This window comes from Antechinus flavipes, chromosome 3 (genome assembly GCF_016432865.1).
Source record: "Antechinus flavipes isolate AdamAnt ecotype Samford, QLD, Australia chromosome 3, AdamAnt_v2, whole genome shotgun sequence".
NCBI classification, from domain to species: domain Eukaryota; kingdom Metazoa; phylum Chordata; class Mammalia; order Dasyuromorphia; family Dasyuridae; genus Antechinus; species Antechinus flavipes.
In genome coordinates this window covers 211269951-211289913 of record NC_067400.1, presented here as the reverse complement: position 1 = coordinate 211289913, position 19963 = coordinate 211269951, and the positions used below count along the sequence as shown (strand labels likewise).

At 33.9% G+C, this 19963-nt stretch overlaps 1 protein-coding gene across 2 annotated transcripts in view; it reads right to left on the bottom strand.

The window, feature by feature from the left end:
* MID1 (midline 1) overlaps positions 1-19963 on the bottom strand; it is a 194313-nt gene that overhangs the window by 141646 nt on the left and 32704 nt on the right. The window contains exon 1 of one of the 2 annotated variants that reach the window (XM_051984540.1): positions 11820-11927. The exons of the other annotated variant lie outside the window; for it this stretch is intronic. The gene's annotated coding sequence lies outside the window, so the exon portion shown is untranslated. Of the gene's footprint in view, positions 1-11819; positions 11928-19963 lie in introns of those variants that run through there. 2 annotated transcript variants of the gene reach the window in all.

The following is a 19963-nucleotide window of genomic DNA, read 5'->3' as shown; positions in this document are numbered from 1 at the left end:
CAATATGCCTCTTTGTATTCACCCTTCCATTTATTTGAAAAATTAGCAATTTCTCTAAGGCAGTGACCCATTCTCAAATAGCAACACTTGGAATTAACCATATGGTGCTCTTGTTTAAAAAAATTAGGGCTCATCCTGCCATGGACCAAACTAAACTATAACTGGTCATCAAATATATCAACTATGTGTTATGACTGTCAAAAATTAAAACAAATTGGTGGGACATAAACCCAGTCTTTTATTTTATATCTGATATAATAATACAGTTTTTTAAAAAGAGCAGAACTGCCGAGAAGTAAAAAGTATAGAGAATGCTTTCCTCCCAATGTTTCCTTTTCACTCTGTTCTATTGGAAAATATTTTTTCAGTCAAATTTGTTGCTAGAAACTAAACATAACCTTCCCACTGCTAATGATATGAAATAAAGACTTTAAAACAGGGAAGGAGAATGAAGCTGTAAATTAAGTTTGGAAACAGGTCACAAGACCACAGTGGGCATCTTTTCTCATGCTTTCTGAAGAGAGTTTTGTAGACATTTCTGAGAAGTTGTTATTCAGCCTTTGCTTGAAGACCTGCTGAAAAACAATTCAATTTTGGAAAGGTTTCATGATTAAGAAGTTTTAATCAGGGGTTCTTTGGTGTGTGTGTGTGTGTGTGTGTGTGTGTGTGTGTGTGTGTGAGAGAGAGACAGAGACAGAGACAGAGACAGACACACAGAGAGAGACAAGAGACAGAGACAGAGAGAGAGACAGAGACAGAGAGGGTGAGGAAAGAGAGAGGAGAGAAAGAGAGAGACAGACCCATAGAGAGATAGAAAGAGGCAGGAAGAAAGGTATAGAGAAACAATGAGAGAGGGAGTTAGAAACAATGAGAGAGGGAGTTAGAAACAGAGACGGACAGAGATAAGGAGAATCAGAGAGAGATAGAAACAGAGAAAGACAGATACAGAGATACACATAGAGAAATAGGGAGATACACAGAGAAAGACAGAGAGAGCAGAGAGATCTCTTTGGCATATATTGATAAAGCCTATGGACTTCTTCTTAGCAATATTTAAAAATATATGAAATGAAATATATAAGATTACAAAGAAAAGCAATTGTATTGAAAAAAGAAATTTTAAAAGTTCATGGGCTTCAGGTTAAGAACCCTTCCAGCTAAAATCTATTTCTCTGCAATTTCTACCCATTACTCTCAGTTCTTGGAGGCAAAATAGATTAAGTTTAATCCTTCTTCCACAGGACAGGACTTTAATACTTGAAGATGGCTTTCATATTCCCCAAAGTTTTTTCTCCTCTAACCTAAACATTCATAGTTCCTTCAACGTACCTACACATGGAGTGATCTCAATGTTTCAATATACAAGTTACTCTGTGTGGAATTTCTTCAATGGGTGTCTCAGACAAACTGAGACCTGGAAAGATTTTAGCTAAAAAAAAAAGCCATGGTCTCCCACTGCACTTGAGATCATCTCCAGTGGTCCTGACCTATGTGTTGCCGTTTGCACTCTGATGTTTCTGGATGAAACAGTGAGGCTGAGGACTTTGCTCATCTCTGTCTCACTTAAATCCAATTTATCTGCAAGTCAAGACATCCTCCTCCTGATGACCATGATCCTTTTTGAACAAAGGACTAACATGCAAAAAAATACCCTGATGTGGATATACTCCAGTTTATTGATGTTGCTTCTGAAATGTAGCATCAAAAACTGAATACAATTCTGCAAATATGATCTTATCAGAGCAGAATACAAGATTATCATTTCGCTGTGCATAGAAAGAATGGATATATCTTTACATAGAATTTTGTAAATTATTCTATTTTAGAGATATTTGTGGGGCAGCTAAATGATGGGGACAGAATTCCAGGCCCGGAATCAGGAAGACTTTTCTTCTGGCTTCAGATACTTAATAACTGTATCTCCCTGAGCAAGTCACTTAACCCTGGTTTGCCTCAGTTTCCTCATCAATAAAATGAGCTGGAGAAGAAATGACAAACCATTACAGTATCTCTGCCAAGAAAACAAACTCAAATGGTATCATGAAGATTTAGATATGACCAGAAAATTACTGGAGGTATTTGTACACTCATAAACAATAACTCACATTTGTGTAGAGCTATAGATTTTCAAGCCATTATGCTAAGAATAAGTAGACAGGGTGATTATTTTCCCCTTTTATAGGTGAAAAAATTGAGACTGAAAGAGACTAATTTATTTTCCTTCCATGATCATTCTAATAAATGTCAGAATAAACTGGGAATGGATCTGATTTTGAAGCCAGTGCTTTTATCCCCCTAAATTACAATGCTTATTCCTCCCTATATTTTGAGTTGAAACAAGTAGAAAGCACCTGTTTTCAAGGAATCAAATAAAAATTTAAAATACTAATGTCTAAGATTAGATAGAATTTCTAATCAGAAAGGAATAGATAGTGGACATATTTTCATTGCCAGCTAATTCAAAAAAGATTGAGTTAGGAATATCTCTTTGGAATGTCAAATCTTCTGAATGAAAAGTGAAAAAAAATTCAATTACCCACATTTTTCAATTGTACTTTGCACATAGTAGGTCTTGGTTGAATTTTTAAAAAATTTGCACATTGCCAAACTCAAATATCTGGAACTAATGTTGGTTGATTTTTTAACCTATTATCTACATTTTCTCCTTGAATCCTAGTTTCAGTAACAATTATGCTCATTACTCATTAATACAACCCAAACTGTCCTACATGGAAGCACAGAAAATATTAAAAATTTTCACTATTTGTACTCAATATCCTTAAGGTATTTTAATTTTCTGGTTGTTAATTTTAAAATAATTTTAAAACTTAGGGCTCTATAAAACGCAATTTTACCATTTTCTCTGTCCATACAACTGTTAGGCAGCAAAATTTTAAGGCACCAGTTCCTAAAATTTTCCCACATAAAAATGTTTTCCCTTGAGAAACAAAACACATGTAAAAGGGTTTTCCCCCCTCTTTATTTTAAACTCTGGGAAGTTATTTTCTATGCTTCCAAGAGGAAAATAAGATTCTCAGTCCTTACCACAATGGGAGGAAATTACACCTGCATGTCATTGTCAGGAAGTTTTCCACTTCAAATTTTTATGAATGGACACCATGATCTTAAGGTTAATTTATGTGCCCTGTTTTTCATTTTTAAAGAGGATTCAAGAAATCTTAATACTATCTATGAAATTGTAACATGGAAGAACTCACAGAGTTTGCTGCTTTAGCACACTTAATCATGTTCTGGTACAGTTGTAATATACACAGGGATGTCTAGTTGGAATGAAGTTCTGGGAAGTCTGAAGAATTCTGCCTTAATTTTTTCTATCCCAGCACTTAGCACAATTTTAGGTACATACCAAATGCTTAAGATATGCTTTTTTGCTTACTAATTCATTCACCCATACACTTTTGCCTTGTGGCTCTGGGCAAGTGATTGTCAGGATTCATTTCCTTCATCCATAAAATAAAAGGTGTATGGAAGTAAACAAAGTGTTCACTAAAGCTATCAGCAGCAGTAACATTCTATGATTATGTAAAAAGAAATGCTTCCATGGGCTTAAACTAAGAGAATAATATTAGTTCAGGATTTCCTCTTGCATCAAGTATAAAGTTCATTCATGAATTTACTAAAAAACGTAAAGATAGGAATATGCCACTTGATATTAGCAGGGAATATAAAGCAAGTAGAGAATAGTATCTGATCAGGAAAATAGTAATTACAACATGATATACATAATTACATGAAATAATTTGAGAATGATAAGGTAACATATAGACAAATGTAATGTATAGTAATTTACAGACTGAAAAGAAAAAATAAACATCATTGAGAAAGACCATATTTAGGTACCTAGCATAATGTCTTAAATATATCATATACTCAATAAATCTAATTCATTTGGTTTGATAAAGGACATTTCTGTCTGAATGTACACAAGATTTTAAGTCAGAAGATCAGGGTTTGCATTTTTCTTTGGCTACTTTAATACCTGTGTAATAGCTAAACAAATTATTTCAGTTCTTTAGAACTGAATTTTCTCATTTATAAAATGAAGGATTTAGACAAAAAATCATCTTTAATATTTCTCTTAGCTCTAATGGCTATGACAGTATGTGTAGAACATGACTTTTGTTTGATTTTTGAATAAGGTTTTTAAGGAAAACTTCAGAGAACAAATGAATTATTTGTTGGGCATTAAATGAAGTATAGGATCCAGATTAAGAGAAAAGAAGATAACATGCATTAAGAGACCATATGAGCTGCCATATGTGAAGAATGGTCAAGAGATTGTTCCAATCACATTGGAAAACTTAAGCCTGGCAATGGTAAAAGAAAAAAACTTACAGATATGCTGGTGAAAGATTTTAAAGTCCAATTTGAGGAGTTTGGAATTGTGGTAATTAAGAAAGAGAGGTCACTGTAGGTTCTTGTGCAGAGTGACACGATGAAGCCATGTTTTAGAAAGATTATTCTGACATTGATAGGTCAGTTTACTTCCACTATCATTTCATATTCCTTTAGACACCTATTGTCTAGCTAGCTCAGTCAGGTAATGAAAGTAATTCACTTTCCATAGAAACAGTTTTATGTGTTAATATAATTACATGAGTAATTAGAGTAATAGGACTTAATGCTCTCATCTAGCAAATATATGGAGTTTGAGTTTTGATAAGAGGAAATTAGTTAAATATTAATGGTTCTTTCCAATTTTATTATATTCAATAATCTCACAGGTTATGCAAATTTCATTAACTTCATTTTAATGAGTCTTCTTTTCATGTAAAAATAATTTTTAAAATTTATTATGTTTTTAATTTTAAATTCTGAATCATTTTCTTCCATCATTTTTTTTCATTTCCATTCCACCCACTCTGAAATAACAATCAATTTGATATGTAAAACACAGATCCACATTAATCATGTTGTAAAAGAAAACAGACCAAAAAATAACCAAAAAAAGTTTTAAAAAATAATATGAGTTGATCTACATTCAGATTCCACCAGTTCTTTCTCTGGAGGTAGATAGCATTTTTCATGATAAGTCTTTCAGAATTGTCTTGGATCTTTGCATTGCTGGGAATATCTAAGTCATTTGCAGTTGATCATCATATAATATCATTGTTGCTGTGTACAATGTACTTCTACTTCTAATCATTTCACTTTGCACCAGTTCATATACTTTCTTTTTTTTCTTTTTTCCTTTTTGGCTGAGGCAATTGGGGTTAAGTGACTTACCCAGGGTCACAGAACTAGGAAGTGTTAAAAGTCTGAGATTTGAACTCAGGTCTGATGCTCTAAAACACTGTGCCACCTAGCTGTCCCAGTTCATATACTTACTAGATTTTCCTGAAAGCATCCCATTTATCATTTATTATAGCACAATAGTTTTAATGAGACTGCTTAAGATATACTCTAGCTTTACTGTACTCTACACTGTACTATGTTTTGTTATACTTTAAGATATATTAATTCTTAATCTAGGGACCACAGATCCCCCCCAAAGGGTCCATGGACATACTTCTAGGGATCTATGAATTTGGATGAAAAAAAAAGTCAGTTTTATCTTCTATAAAATTTTGTTTCCTTTGTAATCCTTCTGTTATTTACTTTATTAATTTAAAAAATAATTCTTGTGAGCAGGACCAGGAGAAGAGTACACACAGGAACAGCAAGATTATTTGATGATCAACTGTGATGGACTGGGTTCTTCTCAATACTGATTCAAGATAATTCCAATAGACTTGGGATGGAAAATGCAATCTGCATCCAGAGAGAGAACTATGGAGACTGAATGAGGATCAAAGTATAGTATTGTCACCTTTTTTGTTGGTTTGTTTTTTCTTTCTTGTGGTTTTACCCTTTTGATCTGTTTTTTTTGCACAACATAACAAAAAATGGAAATGCATTTAAAAGAATTGCACATATTTATACATCCTATCAGATTGCTTGCTGTCTTAGGGAAGGAGGAGGGAAGGTGGAAAAATTTGGAATACAAAATCTTACAAAAATGAATGTTGAAAACTATCTTTTTTTCTTAATAGCTTTTTATTTACAAGTTATATGCATAGGTAATTTTACAGCATTGACAATTGCCAAATCTTTTGTTGCAATTTTCCCCCTCCTTCCCTCCACCTCCTCCCCTAGATGGCAGGATGACCAATACATATTAAATATGTTAAAGTATAGATTAAATACAAAATAAGTATACATATCCAAACCGGAAAACTATCTTTACATGTATTTGGAAAAATAAAATTCTACTAAGAAAAAAGAAAAGGAAAAAATATCATTTTTGAGGCTTCCCTATACTGCCAAAGGGGGTCCTTGACATCAAAAAGGTTAAGAACCCCTGCTTTAAGAAGAGGGTTTTTTCTTTTTGCTTGTTTTGCTTTTGTTTTGTTGCTGTTGACTTACACAGAGCAGAGACACAAAGGCCACAAAGTCATTTTAAGGCCATTTTCTCAAAGAATTAAAATGGTAACACAAACTTAGTTGAGGTTTCTATGCCTTTTCAGACTTTCCATCCCATTTTTCCACACTCTCACTTAACATCCTAATAAGGCAGAATGATTCCTGTTTTACTGATAAATTTTATCAAAATAAATCAGCAAAAAATACTTAGAAGTGATGCTGCTGATATGAGATCTTGGCAAACTGGGACTGTGGTGGTTTGAATACTGGAATAGGAGCAGAGTCCATCTAATCTAATAATCCCATTGAACAAATAAGGATATTGAGGCCCACAGAGTTTTAATGAAATGTCCAGCATCAAATAGGTGACAGTTAACTAGATCAAAGCTTCTTAAGTTGTGCCTTGCAACTCCAAGTGCAACTCTAGTGCAATGCTACTGAATGTGACTTATTATCAACAAATCACATACCTATATATACCTGGGGTCATGCAAAAATTTCTCCAGCAAAAAGGGATTGTGAAAGAAGGGATATAAAATGTTTAAGAAGCCCTCTTCTGGATAGGATGAGATCCTAAGTTCCCTGACTTCAGAATCAGAATTCTTTCCACTATGCTCAAAACAATCATCTGATTGTTTTGTCAATTGGCAAAACAAACTATTCATTTCTAAGAAAAAAATGGATATGAAGGGACTTCAGATACTATATACTGAGGGTCTGCTTGGTACAAAGCACTATATATTGAACTACTCACTTAAGTTAAATTGCTTGGAAACTGAACCTAGCCAACCTTTGACATATAAAGTATGATGCATTAAGAAAGAAATCCTCCTGACAGAGCATTTGAAAAATGACTTGAAACTCTGACAAACTAAGACACAACTCTTCTATAATACATCTAACTTTTATCCCAAGATAGTTCTATTCATAAGGGAGTAAAAAGTGTTAAAGAGACATGAAGATGAAAAGGAGTATGCTGTAAGATTATTTGTAATTGGTACTGTCAACTAGGATCCAACATGAGGTAATGTTTGGCTTAATATTGGATTTTTTTTTTTTTTAGTAGAACAATAGCATTCAAAGAATCTTTGCTCCCACCCCCAAGTACTATTTAATCCACTTGTTTGTCTCCAGGGAGAAGTGTGCCTAAACTGTTCCAGATAAATGGTATCTATCTTATTCATAGTAAAAGTCTACCAGAACACCGTAGGGTTAGGGGCTTGGCCAGTGGTTTCCATTAGGAGAGGGAAAGCTCAGGTGAGGAAACTCCCTTAATCAAACCAGGTCAGCACCTTCTATGCAATTCAGAGATTAAGAGAGATGCTTAGATTACTGAGCATTTGAAACTTGTCCAGACTCCCACAAATAGAATGTGTTAATGTGTTGAGACTTCAATCAAAGACATCCTGATTCCAGATCTGACTCTTTAGCCACTTTCCAGTGATTCCTTTCACTTTGATGACAATACAAGCTACAATTCTAATATTTCAGTAACAAAAAGAATTTAGGAAGACAGTTTGCTTTGACTACTCAGTTCATTTAAGACAGCCAAACTGGCAACCTTCAAAGTCAGAGCCTCAACAAATCTGGGTGGGCTCTGTTCTCAGTTCAATGTACAATTTCAGGAAAGCCATTCTATTTATGTGGGCTTCTGTTTTCTCAAATGGAAATCCAGAGGATTGTTCTAGATCAAACCTTCATAAACTCTACATCATGACTTCATATGGGGTCTTGTAACTAAATGTGATTTGTTAATGTTTGATTTGTATACCTCTTTTACATATTGCATACCTGGGGTAATGTAAAAATTTCTCTCACAAAAAGGGGTCGTGAGTAGAAAAAAATTAAAGAATCCCTATACTTGTTATCTTTCAGATTAATATTAAGTAGTCTGTGATCTCCTCAGAAGGAAATTCCACAGTGTGCTTCAACAGTTCATTCTAAAATTTTTGCAATTGCTTCACTTCATATTTTTGCTAGTACACGTCTAAAACTTTATAGCCCTGGAATGAGATATAAGCTAAAGGAACTAATTAAGAGTCTTTCATAGTGAACTTGAAAGCAATTCTAGTTTTAGCCACAAAGTAGCTGTGCTTAGTACCAAACACAAACCTAACATTTAAATATTTATTGAATTATGTACTTAGTTCAAGTTGTTTCACTTAAGTCAGTTTCCTTTCTTGTAAAATGAGTAGGCTGAACCAGATGGTCTTACCCTAAAAAGCCATGATTAGAAGAATTTATCCCAATAATTCATTGGGCCAAGTTCACAGGAAGTTGTCTTGGTTAAGAGCTCAAGGACATGAAACATCTTACCACTTCAGTTAATACATGAAATAATCAATGACCCTTGACTTCTTGGGTTCAAATGTAACCTATCAATACAATTATCTTTCAAGTAACAGAACTCTAGCTCCCTAAGCCCCCAATTATATGTTCAGTCATTTCTATCCATCCACACTTTTAATTTTCTTAATGGCTACTACTACTAATAATAATAGCATACTGACATTTTACAATGTTTTCTTCACAACAATCATGAAAAATAGATAGTGCAAGAATTAATTTAGAATTGGAGAAAGTCAGAGAAAGTCTATATACAAGCCATGTTAAAACCAGAACTATCAATTTGATCTAACTTTAGTTTCCTCTCAACTAACTTACCATTAGTTATATTGCCCATACTTTATATATCATAAAGAAAACGATCAATATAGCAGGTATTGTACAAAAGAAATTGGATTTTGAGACAGAAAACCTGAACAAATCATGGACTTGTCAGGGCCAAAGCTCTGAGTAAATATAACTGATAGTAATTAATAAGGATAATTATCAGCTGAACTAAAATTATCTGCTGAACTAAAATTATCTATAGCTAATCCTGGAAAGACTTCCTCAACTCGTCCACTTACTGTTAAGCTGATCACTTCTACTTTTTAGCTACTATATGCTTCAAAAAAAAAAAAAAAGGTGGGGTGATGTTACTGGTGGAAATTGAGTATTAGTTAGCTTCATCAAAATAACTCAAGACAGCAAAAATTGCTAGATTATCAAGCCAAAGATTAACTTTTTTTCTTTAAAGGAAAATGCTTTAAAAACTTTTGTAAATTTTATCAGAAGTATTATTGTTGTGGTAACTCCTATACTTCAACCATTGCAGATGAGCAACTATTTAGCATCAAAAGTGTCTTAATAGAAGGGAACATATTTGCTAACATGAGAATGATAAATTTTAAAACTAATTTAAATGTTGTACAATTAGATTCACTAGATTAGCTTTGTAATACTCATTCTATGTTATTCTTTGTTATAAAACTCAAAGCTAATTTACTAATAAAATAAGTATTTCTGTTTCAATTTCCTGTGGTGTGACTATGAACATTAGAGAAATTGTGATTGGCACATTCTCTACCCTCTTCCCTGCCACCCCCAGCTTATGGTCTTGGGAATCCACCTTCCATCCTAATTTAATACAAACTCATCTCTCAGAGATTGGGGAAAGCTCTGGTCCTTCTTTCTCTCAATAGGGATATAGTTGGCAGGGAAGGGACTTATCTTCCCTTCTCTTAGCTTTCCTGGGCTATCTATTTACCAACAAGGTCTAAGATGTGAGATGGCATCTACTCACTTCCTTACCTTGAAAAAGGCATCTGTGCTTCTCCTTGTATCCAATATGGGAGAGGAGGTATATCAGAAATCTCATTACGCACACAAACACACACACACACACACACACACACACACACACACACACACACACACACACTTGAAATTGCATCTATTATAAATTTTCTACAGATTTGTTTTTTTGAAAACATAAGCCATAACAAAAACATTGAGAATCTGCACTCTACTGTGGTACAATGTTTAGCCTTGGGTTAAACCATGGAATGAACAGTACCTAAAATATCACTTAAAAGAGTATTACTCCTGCTTAATAGGGGGACAGAAAAGCCTGTAAATGTTGAACAGAAATGTGGAAAGGAGGATTTGTTTGAGTTTAATGACACTAATTTAGGTAGTGACTGATGCCACAGCCAAGTTTACTTATTAACTCAAATTAGACAATAGTCAAAAAAGCAAGTAAATAAAGTTTATTATTTAAAAAGTAGGAGAAATTATTTACTCTATAGAAATTAAACAAAGGAGGAAAAAACCATGAGCCATCTATGCCATTCTATCTAACTTCAACCCTTAACAAATCATTATAAAATAACATAAGCAGATAATATTTTCATAGTTTAAGTTTCAGCAGAAAGTTGAAAAAACTGTTTTTCAGACAATGTACCTAAAATTTAAGCATTCATTTTCATTGTTGGTAACTGAAAAACAAATAAAATCATGAGTAGCTAAATAGTCCTAATGCTCCAAGATTTAAAGAATGTATTAGAGAAGCACTGAGGGTGGTGATAGGGGTAGAGAGCCAGACCTGGAGTCAGAATTACATTAATTCAAGCCCCAATTTAACACATAATGACTGTGTGACTCCAGCCAACTCAATGAATCTTTTAATACTCCAGGCAATAAGTAATGTAAGGCTGTAAGGTAACATTAAGAGAAGGTGGAACCAGAATGAGTAGTAGATAAGAACTTCCTCAACAAGCTTTTCCTACACTAATAAAATCATAGTCCAGGGATGTACATAAAACAATTAGATAATAATTATATCCTATGATCTGTCACTTTATTTGCAGGCTAAGGGCTGCTAAGGTTGAAATTTTAGACTATACAATTCAAAAATGTATCAATTTAATCAATTTAAAGATATTCAGACATCTAACTTCATAAAATACACATTTGATGAGCTTGTACAAATTAAAAGTTAACAGATTGTAAAGCTCTTTTTCTACCACCTCAAACATACTGTGAATAAAATATTTTCTTTTTATTAATGATTCTATCATGTCATTCAAAAGCATCAAATATCTGCTAACGTAATTCAGATTACTAATGAATGAAGATTTAATATTAAACAGTTTTGGAAAGTAAAGGTGATGCATTTGTTGGGCACAAATATAATTTTATCAGTTAGGAAAAAATATAAATAAGGTCATATATTGTAGGGTTTTTTCCCCTTTCACTGAAGCTTAAGGGTCTAAAAAGATGAAATGCCTCCTGACTCTAACCCTTTTGAGTTCATTTTATGTTCTTTTAGGACAAACAATAATTATACATCTGGAAATATAAAAAAAAAAATGCAATATCATTTCCTTGAGAAACAATTCCATTGTACTGCCAAATAGCGAAGGAAACTTGTTATAATAGCCCCTAGAAAGACAGTCTGTTCCATTACAAGATTGAGCAAAACAACACAGAACATTTTTAAATGCTGTCTTCTTTAGGTATTTTACTTTCAACATGTAAAGACTTACAGAAATACCAACTCAAATACGCACCGATGGATTTCGACCTGGTTCTTTTTGGTGAAACATTGCTGTAGAGAGACCACGGAGACCCACTCAAAAGATACTGCCAGGCCAAAGGCACCAGATGGTAGTAGCGCCTGTGATCCCAGTAATCCTGGGGCAGCCCTGTGTCTGTAACTGTGAGACAGTCAACACTGAAACACAACAGGAAAATCTGCCCTACAATTCCAGGAAAGCCAGCTCCACCTAATCACCTCCGCCAGTTTAAGAATTAAAAATCCCTCAGCATTCCCATTGCCTTTTCCACTGACCCCTGCTGTGGATTATCTCTTTTCTCTCTCAACCTTCAACCAAAACTGAGTGGGGAGGGGGGAAGAGAGACATGGGTCAGGAACTTTGGCAGAGTATCTCTATGACTTATCCGGCAATGATGACTGGTGAGAGGGACTTTGAACTCTGCTAACGGGCGCTTGACAGAACAGGAGCTCAGTTTGCTATGTAATTAAGCTGGAGCTGAGTAATGAACAAGAGTGTCCCTAAGCCTGTAACAGGAAAGCAACCTGAGCTGACAAAAGCTGCTCTCTAAGGTGAACAGAAGAACACTTTCCCTGCTTGCTGATTAGGGGTCATTCAGGGCAAATGAAAATGAATACTACCTTAGAAATGCTTTGGTTGCTGCTTTAGGCTTTCATTTTTTCCTCATTCGGTCTGTCTGTGTCTGTCTCTCTGTCTAGCTCTCTGTTCACCTCTGAATAAAATCCTGTTATAGAGTCCCTTAAAAGTCTCAAGAATTGTACTGACACTCAACTTTACAGGAAAGAATTGGCTACCTAATAATGACAATAAAACTAAATGAATTGATCTGCTGCTCTTTTTTCAAAAATTAAAAATCAAGTTCTGAATCATATTCCTGGATCATATTTTTAAAATTCATCAATACCAAACATCAAATAGGGAAAAAAGTAATAGAAACTCCAAAGATGAGACTTTAGAGTGTCTGAGAGAAGAAAAAGAGAAAATAAGTAAACTTAAGGAAAAAATTTGTTTGTTTTTAAGAGGGAACGATGTTGAAGCACAACTGGTACAAACTGCAAATAAGACAAGAAATTGCAACCAATCTAATCACCAAGAAAGTGTTTTAAAAGAAAGCTTCACATAAACCTAAGTGATTCAATGTAAGCACCAGACATTTGGACTCCAACAAAGGTGTTAAAAAAAAAATTCTTGTTAAAGTGGAAACAGCAGGAAAGAATTGCCTCCTTGTGTTCTCTGGATTTCATGTTGCAATGCCTTCTTTTATGCCATTGCAACACTGCCCAGTGAAACACATTTCAGATGTTTGGACATCAAGATGAAAACATATATTTCCTTAGCCTACAAGTAAGCTTGCATCTCATTTTTTTTTTAGCAACAAACAAATGGAGTGATTAATTTCTCATATGTAAAACTTCCCTGAAAAAAAAAAAAGTGGGACTCAAAAGAAGTATACATCAACATGTAGTAATTATGAAGTATCTTTTATCAAGGGATCTCAAAACATTACTTTTGTTATGAGCCTTTTAAATTGCCAATATGTCTACTGGGCATTCCAGACTAAGTGGACATACATTTTGACAATGCAACAGAAAAATGAGACTAGAAACAAACCACCATAAAATAAAAACATTATTCTCAATTTATGAGTATAGAATTGTTGTTGTTGCTTCTGTTTCAGAAACTTCTGAGTCTTTGTGATCCCATTTAGGGTTTTCTTGGCAAAGATATCAGAGTGATTTGCCATTTCCTTGTCTAATTCATTTTGTAGATAAATAAACTGAGGCAAACAATTAAATTACTTGCCCAAGGTCACACAGTAAGTATCTGAGATTGGATTTGAACTTAGCAAGATAAGTCTTCCTGACTCCAGGTCCAATACTCTATCTTAACAGTCCATATGATGGTATTGATATTTTATCAAATTTATTTCTGGCTATCATAATCTGGTAGTTCATATATACTAAATAATCCCCACAAATATGTTTCACTCAAAATTGTATAACTTATTTGAGGAATAAAATTTCAGTCAAGTATTAATGTAGACTCCAATGATATAGATAGAAATAGATTTTCTGTTGAAAATATTGCCACCTTAGAAACTGGAAAATGAATGGATGCCCATCAATTGGAGAATGGCTGGGTAAATTGTGGTATATTAATGTTATGGAATATTATTGCTCTGTAAGGAATGACCAGCAGGATGAATACAGAGAGGCTTGGAGAGACCTACATGGACTGATGCTAAGTGAGATGAGCAGAACCAGGAGATCATTATACACTTCGACAACGATATTGTATGAGGATGTATTCTGATGGAAGTGGATTTCTCTGACAAAGAGACTTAACTGAGTTTCATTGGAGAAATGATGGACAGAAACAGCTACACCCAAAGAAGGAATACTGGGAAATGAATGTGAACTATTTGCATTTTTGATTTTCTTCCCGAGTTATTTTTACCTTCTGAATCCAATTCTCCCTGTGCAACAAGAGAACTGTTTGGTTCTGCAAATATGTATTGTATCTAGGATATACTGCAACATGTTTAGCATATATAGGACTGCTTGCCATCCTGGGGGGGGGGGAGGAAGGAGGGAGGGGAAAAAACGAAACATAAGTGATTGCAAGGGATAATGTCGTGTAGAAATTATCCTGGCATGGATTCTGTCAATGCAAAGTTATTATTAAATAAAATAAAATTTATTATATAAAAAAAAAAATATTGCCACTTATTGAAGGTAAAGTAGTTGAGATTTAGGCAGCATTCCCTCTTAACCTCTGGGTCCCTTGGTTTGTTCAAGTGAGGATAATAATATAACATATATTTCATAGAATTGTGAAGATAGAATACAATAATATTTGTAAAGCACTTAGGATAGTTGCTGGTTAGTTGGTGCTTAATAAATGTTTATTCCCATTTCTTCCCTTTCCTTCCTGCATTGCCTGACTTGAAAACATTAGTAGTCAATGACAATCACACCAGATGTGGCTGACAAGAGAACTAAAATGGGGTTGGGGAGACTATATTAAATGTTCTGTTCCAGCTCTACATCTATGATCCTATATAGATTTCTGTTAAATCATTTGTGGGCTTGAAGGTGTTAGCACCTCTGAGCTTCATATCTAATTTACATTATTGAATATGTTTTCTACTAGGTGACAGAACCACAGGATTAAAACACAGTTTTTCTTTACCAATATCTATACATCCTGATGTTATGTGATGCTATTCATTCTCATCTTGCATTACTGCTCAGACAATACAAAAATTCTTCTAATTTCTCTTCCTTTGTAAGATCATAAATATAAAGAGTGTTTTTGAAGGTAGCAAGCATCCTTTAAATACTTGATAAATTTTATCTGAAAATTAACTGTGATAAGCAATTCACATTCACTGAACTAAAAATGTATAGTTATGTGTTTGATGAGCTAGAATCACAACATTCCAGAAGTAGATTTGGTCTACCTAGAATTTCTTTCTTGCCTAGTTTACTAAATAATACTCCAGAGATGAAATAAAGGTACATGGCTTTCAAAACTGATGGACTTTTTTTCTTTTCCTCTACCTTCCTTGCATACTGGGAGACCTTATCTCAATAAAAGCTATTGATGGTAAGAAGGATATATTTTGCTGATGTTCTCTGGAGACTAACAAGACTCAACTCAGCACCAAAATGCATAGGATTCTTTTGACTCACCACAGTAACAATTACACTGCATGGTGCATGATTCCGTAGCACAAATAGATTGTGAAACACACCATCCAATATTATATTTCTTCTTCTCAAAGGAAAACAGTTTCATTCTTGACTTCAAAGTCAAACACCAACTCCCCTAGCTTACAACACACTCAGACTATTTCTGATCATGAAAAAATGGAAAAACTAACCCCTGCCCCAACTCTTCGTTAACTATTATAAAGGACATGCTTTTAAAATTCTTCTGTGATCATTGGAGCTGTGCACTCAATGACTGAAGTCCCCCCACCCCTTTTAAGGCCTCAGAAAGAAAAGTCATTCTTTTGTTCTAAATTGTTATTGTAAAGCATCAAATTCTAGTTTGGCAACATGAAAGAAAAGAATGATGGGAACATTGGCAGCAGAAAGGATGCCAGCATTTATATAGGAAAACAGGATATGGAGACTTGCATGGTAATGTGCATCTGTACAGAAAAGAGGGCATGATGCTTCTCTGGAGGCATTCAGGAAGAAGTATTTGAATCTAAATCATGATAGCCTTAATATATGTCTCACAGTTTTCTTGCCAGTAAACAATCTTTCACTTGGGATAGTATTATTACATTATGTTCATTGGAAAAAAAAGCAATTGTGTAACAAAATAATTATACAAATTAAACTAAAATCATACTAAATTACTCTAATTTCAATCTGAGATACTGTTTAGGAAACTACCTTACCTTCTTTGTTTTCATTACTAGAGAAAGTGAGAGGATTTTTTTTTATTAAGCACTTAGCAAACCTAAAACAATTTAATTCTTAGAGGTTTTTGTTTGTTTTTAATGAGAACTGCCTCAAGAACTGTTGCAATATGTGATCCTTTTATAATCTAATTTATACAGTCAATGGGGACCTAACTATACTGAGACAGGTTTTGTCAAATTCTAGACAGTTATTAGTACACTGTGTATGTGTAAACATATATATATATATATATACATGTATATATTTATTCATATTTAAGCACACATACACATATATACACACTTACATAGTATATGTGTAATTATTTATGTACATATGTATATTTATGGATATGCTAATACATATGCAATTAGTACAACATTGTGTTTTATAAGACATTATTTGAGATGTTTTATTTTGCTTATAGGAAATATAACATTTATTAAAGGTGAAAATTGAAATTCTGAGTTCTCTTCTTATAACATTTTTTCTTTCATCTTAAATTATTCATTCAAATACCTCCTCATATTTTTGCCACATCGTTTCCTAGCCACACTTCATCTCTCCTTTCCTTTGATAATCTGTCATATCAATTTCAGTTTTCTATTGAGACTAGATTTCCATATTTTTCCAGTGCTTCATCATGGGAGAAGTAACCCTGAACTCTCAAAATATATTCCAACCAAGAACAATTTCCAATAGGTCAGGTCCTACCAAACTGGAAAGGCTGTGAGTGTGAGTATGCTCCCAACAATGTATTCTATACCTGTTTTTGGAGGACTGGTCTATTTAAAGTTGGAAAAGCTTATAACAGGAAGGTTTCCTATGAGGTGTTGAATTGTTTTTATTCCCAGTAAATAATAAACTCTCTGTTGAGGTGTAGAAAGGTCATTACCTGCTTTACAAGAAGCTGAGTGGTACAGCAGATAAAGAATTGTACCTGGAGTCAGGAAGACTTCAGTATAAATCTAGCCTCAAGTCACTCCCCACTTGCCTCAGTTTCCTCCACTGTAAAATAGGAATAATAATAACATCTACTTCCTAAGACTGTTGTGGAAATGAACTGAGATATTTATAAAGTGCACAATTCCTGGCACATTAGCATTTTTAAAAAATCCTTCCTTTCCCCACATGGAGGCAATCACAACCTCGGGAAATACAGATTTTCTGCTTCCTTTTTTCTCAATTTACCATTGTTATTTTTATTGTTCAGCTCTCTTCAGAAGGCCCCTGTTAATTTAACATTCCTTCCATCTCCCCATCTATCATTTTCTATTTCTTCTACTTATTTCTATTCTTTTCTACATTTCTACTCTTATTCTACAGAATTCTGGGATCACTACTGCCTGTATAAAAAAGATTTTTGCTAGTTGCTTTTCCAATAGAGGTCACAAAATGTATTACTGCCACTTATTTCCTTCATTATCACAGACACAAAATTTATCAAATGTTAGAGAATAACCACTTGAGTCTTTGAAGTTTCCTTCAAGTTCTACTAAAGTTGCTCCCTCTATAGAAAGAAAGGTTTTCCCACACAAGGAATTGAGTCTGGTGCCTTCCTGCTACAGATAATCTCCAATTTATACTGTGTATAGCTTGTTAAGACATTAGTTGTTTACATGTTGTCTCCTTCATCAGACTGTAAGATCCTTGGGAGCAAGGATTTTTTTTTTGGTATCCTTAGCACTTAGCACAATGCCTGGTACATGGTAGATGCATAATCCTTATTGACTAGGTTGGAGGTAGCCAGGTTGGAGTCCATAAAACAGTAATGACAAAATTTTTCCCATTAGCTAAGAGGTCGGAATAATCAAAGAACAACAGAATGCCCTTTGCTAAAGTCAATCATATAAACAGTATTTTGGAACTGGTGTCAGTCACTTAAGTATACCACATTTAGCCTAAATATGGAATATAGATTCAATTGAGTCTTACCATTTATTGGTTTTACCATTTATTAGTCTTAAGGACTAACTTCTTTTGGAAATTCTCTACATATTGCCATTCTTTTCTTAATGAAATGTTTTATTCTACAATGATTTTCTTGGAATTGAACTTGATGAAACTGAAAGCCCTCTTCCTTGTTGGCTTCACTTTTAAACAAGTAGAAGCTTAGAAAGCACTTTTAAAATTCAACTTAAAACTTTGTTTCAAATTTAATGCTTAAACAAAGAAAGTACCTTCCATAAAATCTCATTGTGGTGAGATTTCATTTTAAATAACAGTAAGAAAGCAGCTAAATAGAGCACAGCCCCTGGAATCAGGAGGACCTAAGTTCAAATGTGGCCTCAGACAGGGTTAAGTGACTTGCCCAGAGTTATACTGCAACTGCCTCACCAAAAAATGTAATAAATAAAAAATAAATAAAGATAAATGTAAAGTTTTTTAAAATGACATTAAGATACCACTCATATTTCTTCCACTGTCAAGAAAAAAAATGGTGGCTTATTGGAGAATAGAGCACAGTTTACTTAAGATTTGAATTATTTTAGCAATGAAACTTGAAAGAAAGGTACAATAAACACACCTAGAGAGAGAAAGAGAGAGAAAAGGAGGAAGAAAAGAAAGGGAGAAAGATTAAAACCGAGAGCAAAAGAGAATGAGTAAGAGAGAATCAGAAAAAGAAACAGAGTCAGGGAGAAAGAAGGGAGGGAGGGACAGATAGTGTACTTAAAGTTTCCTGACTTACTATTTGATGCTAAGATGTTAACCAAGAATTTAAAATAATCACTTTTACATGTTAGCATTAAAGGGAGAAGCATGAAGGAAATGAATATAGACATTAGAACAGTCACATATCTAGTTTAGAAAATCAGACCCACCTGGCTTCCATCCACCTGGCTCTAACCTTCACTGGAAGTAGAAATCTAAGGAAGGAAATTGGAGGAAGTGGAGGTACAGAGTACAGAGAAGATTTGGGGAGAGGAAGGCTGAGGTTCAAGTTACAATAACGTTAATCTACTTCTCATTTTGTGGGAGAGAGAGAAGATCTATTAAAAAATGGAAGTTTCCAATGCCTTACAGATCTTGCCTTTGGTATCTTGAAACCTTTTTATTTGCAAAAGAATGAAAACATAAAATATTAAATATAACTGGTTGGAGTCAAGTATAATAAGAAGATCACTGAATTTGGAGTATATAATATGTGTATGCATACATGAGTCTAATGAATATTCATATATGTAAATGGATATTTGTTAGAATTTCTACATCAAAGATAAAGTTTCTTGCCAATTGTCATATTTATTTATGAGCCAAAATTTCACCAAAGTAAAGCAAGTACAAAATCTTATTCTTTTGTAGTTGGTAAACATACAACTTTGATTCAAAGAATTGTGTACATGTGTATGTTTGGACCCAGCATATCACATCTCCAGTATCATGCAGTCTGCTTCCTCTCCAAGGTCAAAATATTCTAGGTTTACAAGGCTCTCTCTTCCAGAGAATTCAGAGAAGCAGATTTACAGTATCTGGTTGTTGATGTTGATAGTTTTAGAGATGGATGCTTTTCAGTAATTAAAATCCTAGTTATCACAATAACAAAAAGATAAAATATCTGTATGAAGTGTTCCAGAAAAAGTAGATTTGATAACTGAAAGTTATGAGGGAGGGAGAGAAATAGAGTATATTTACTTCTAATACTTAAAATGTTTAATACTATAAGTGGTTTAATGCTAGAGGCAGTGAGTACATCCTTTATCAAAGATTACTTAAAATGGG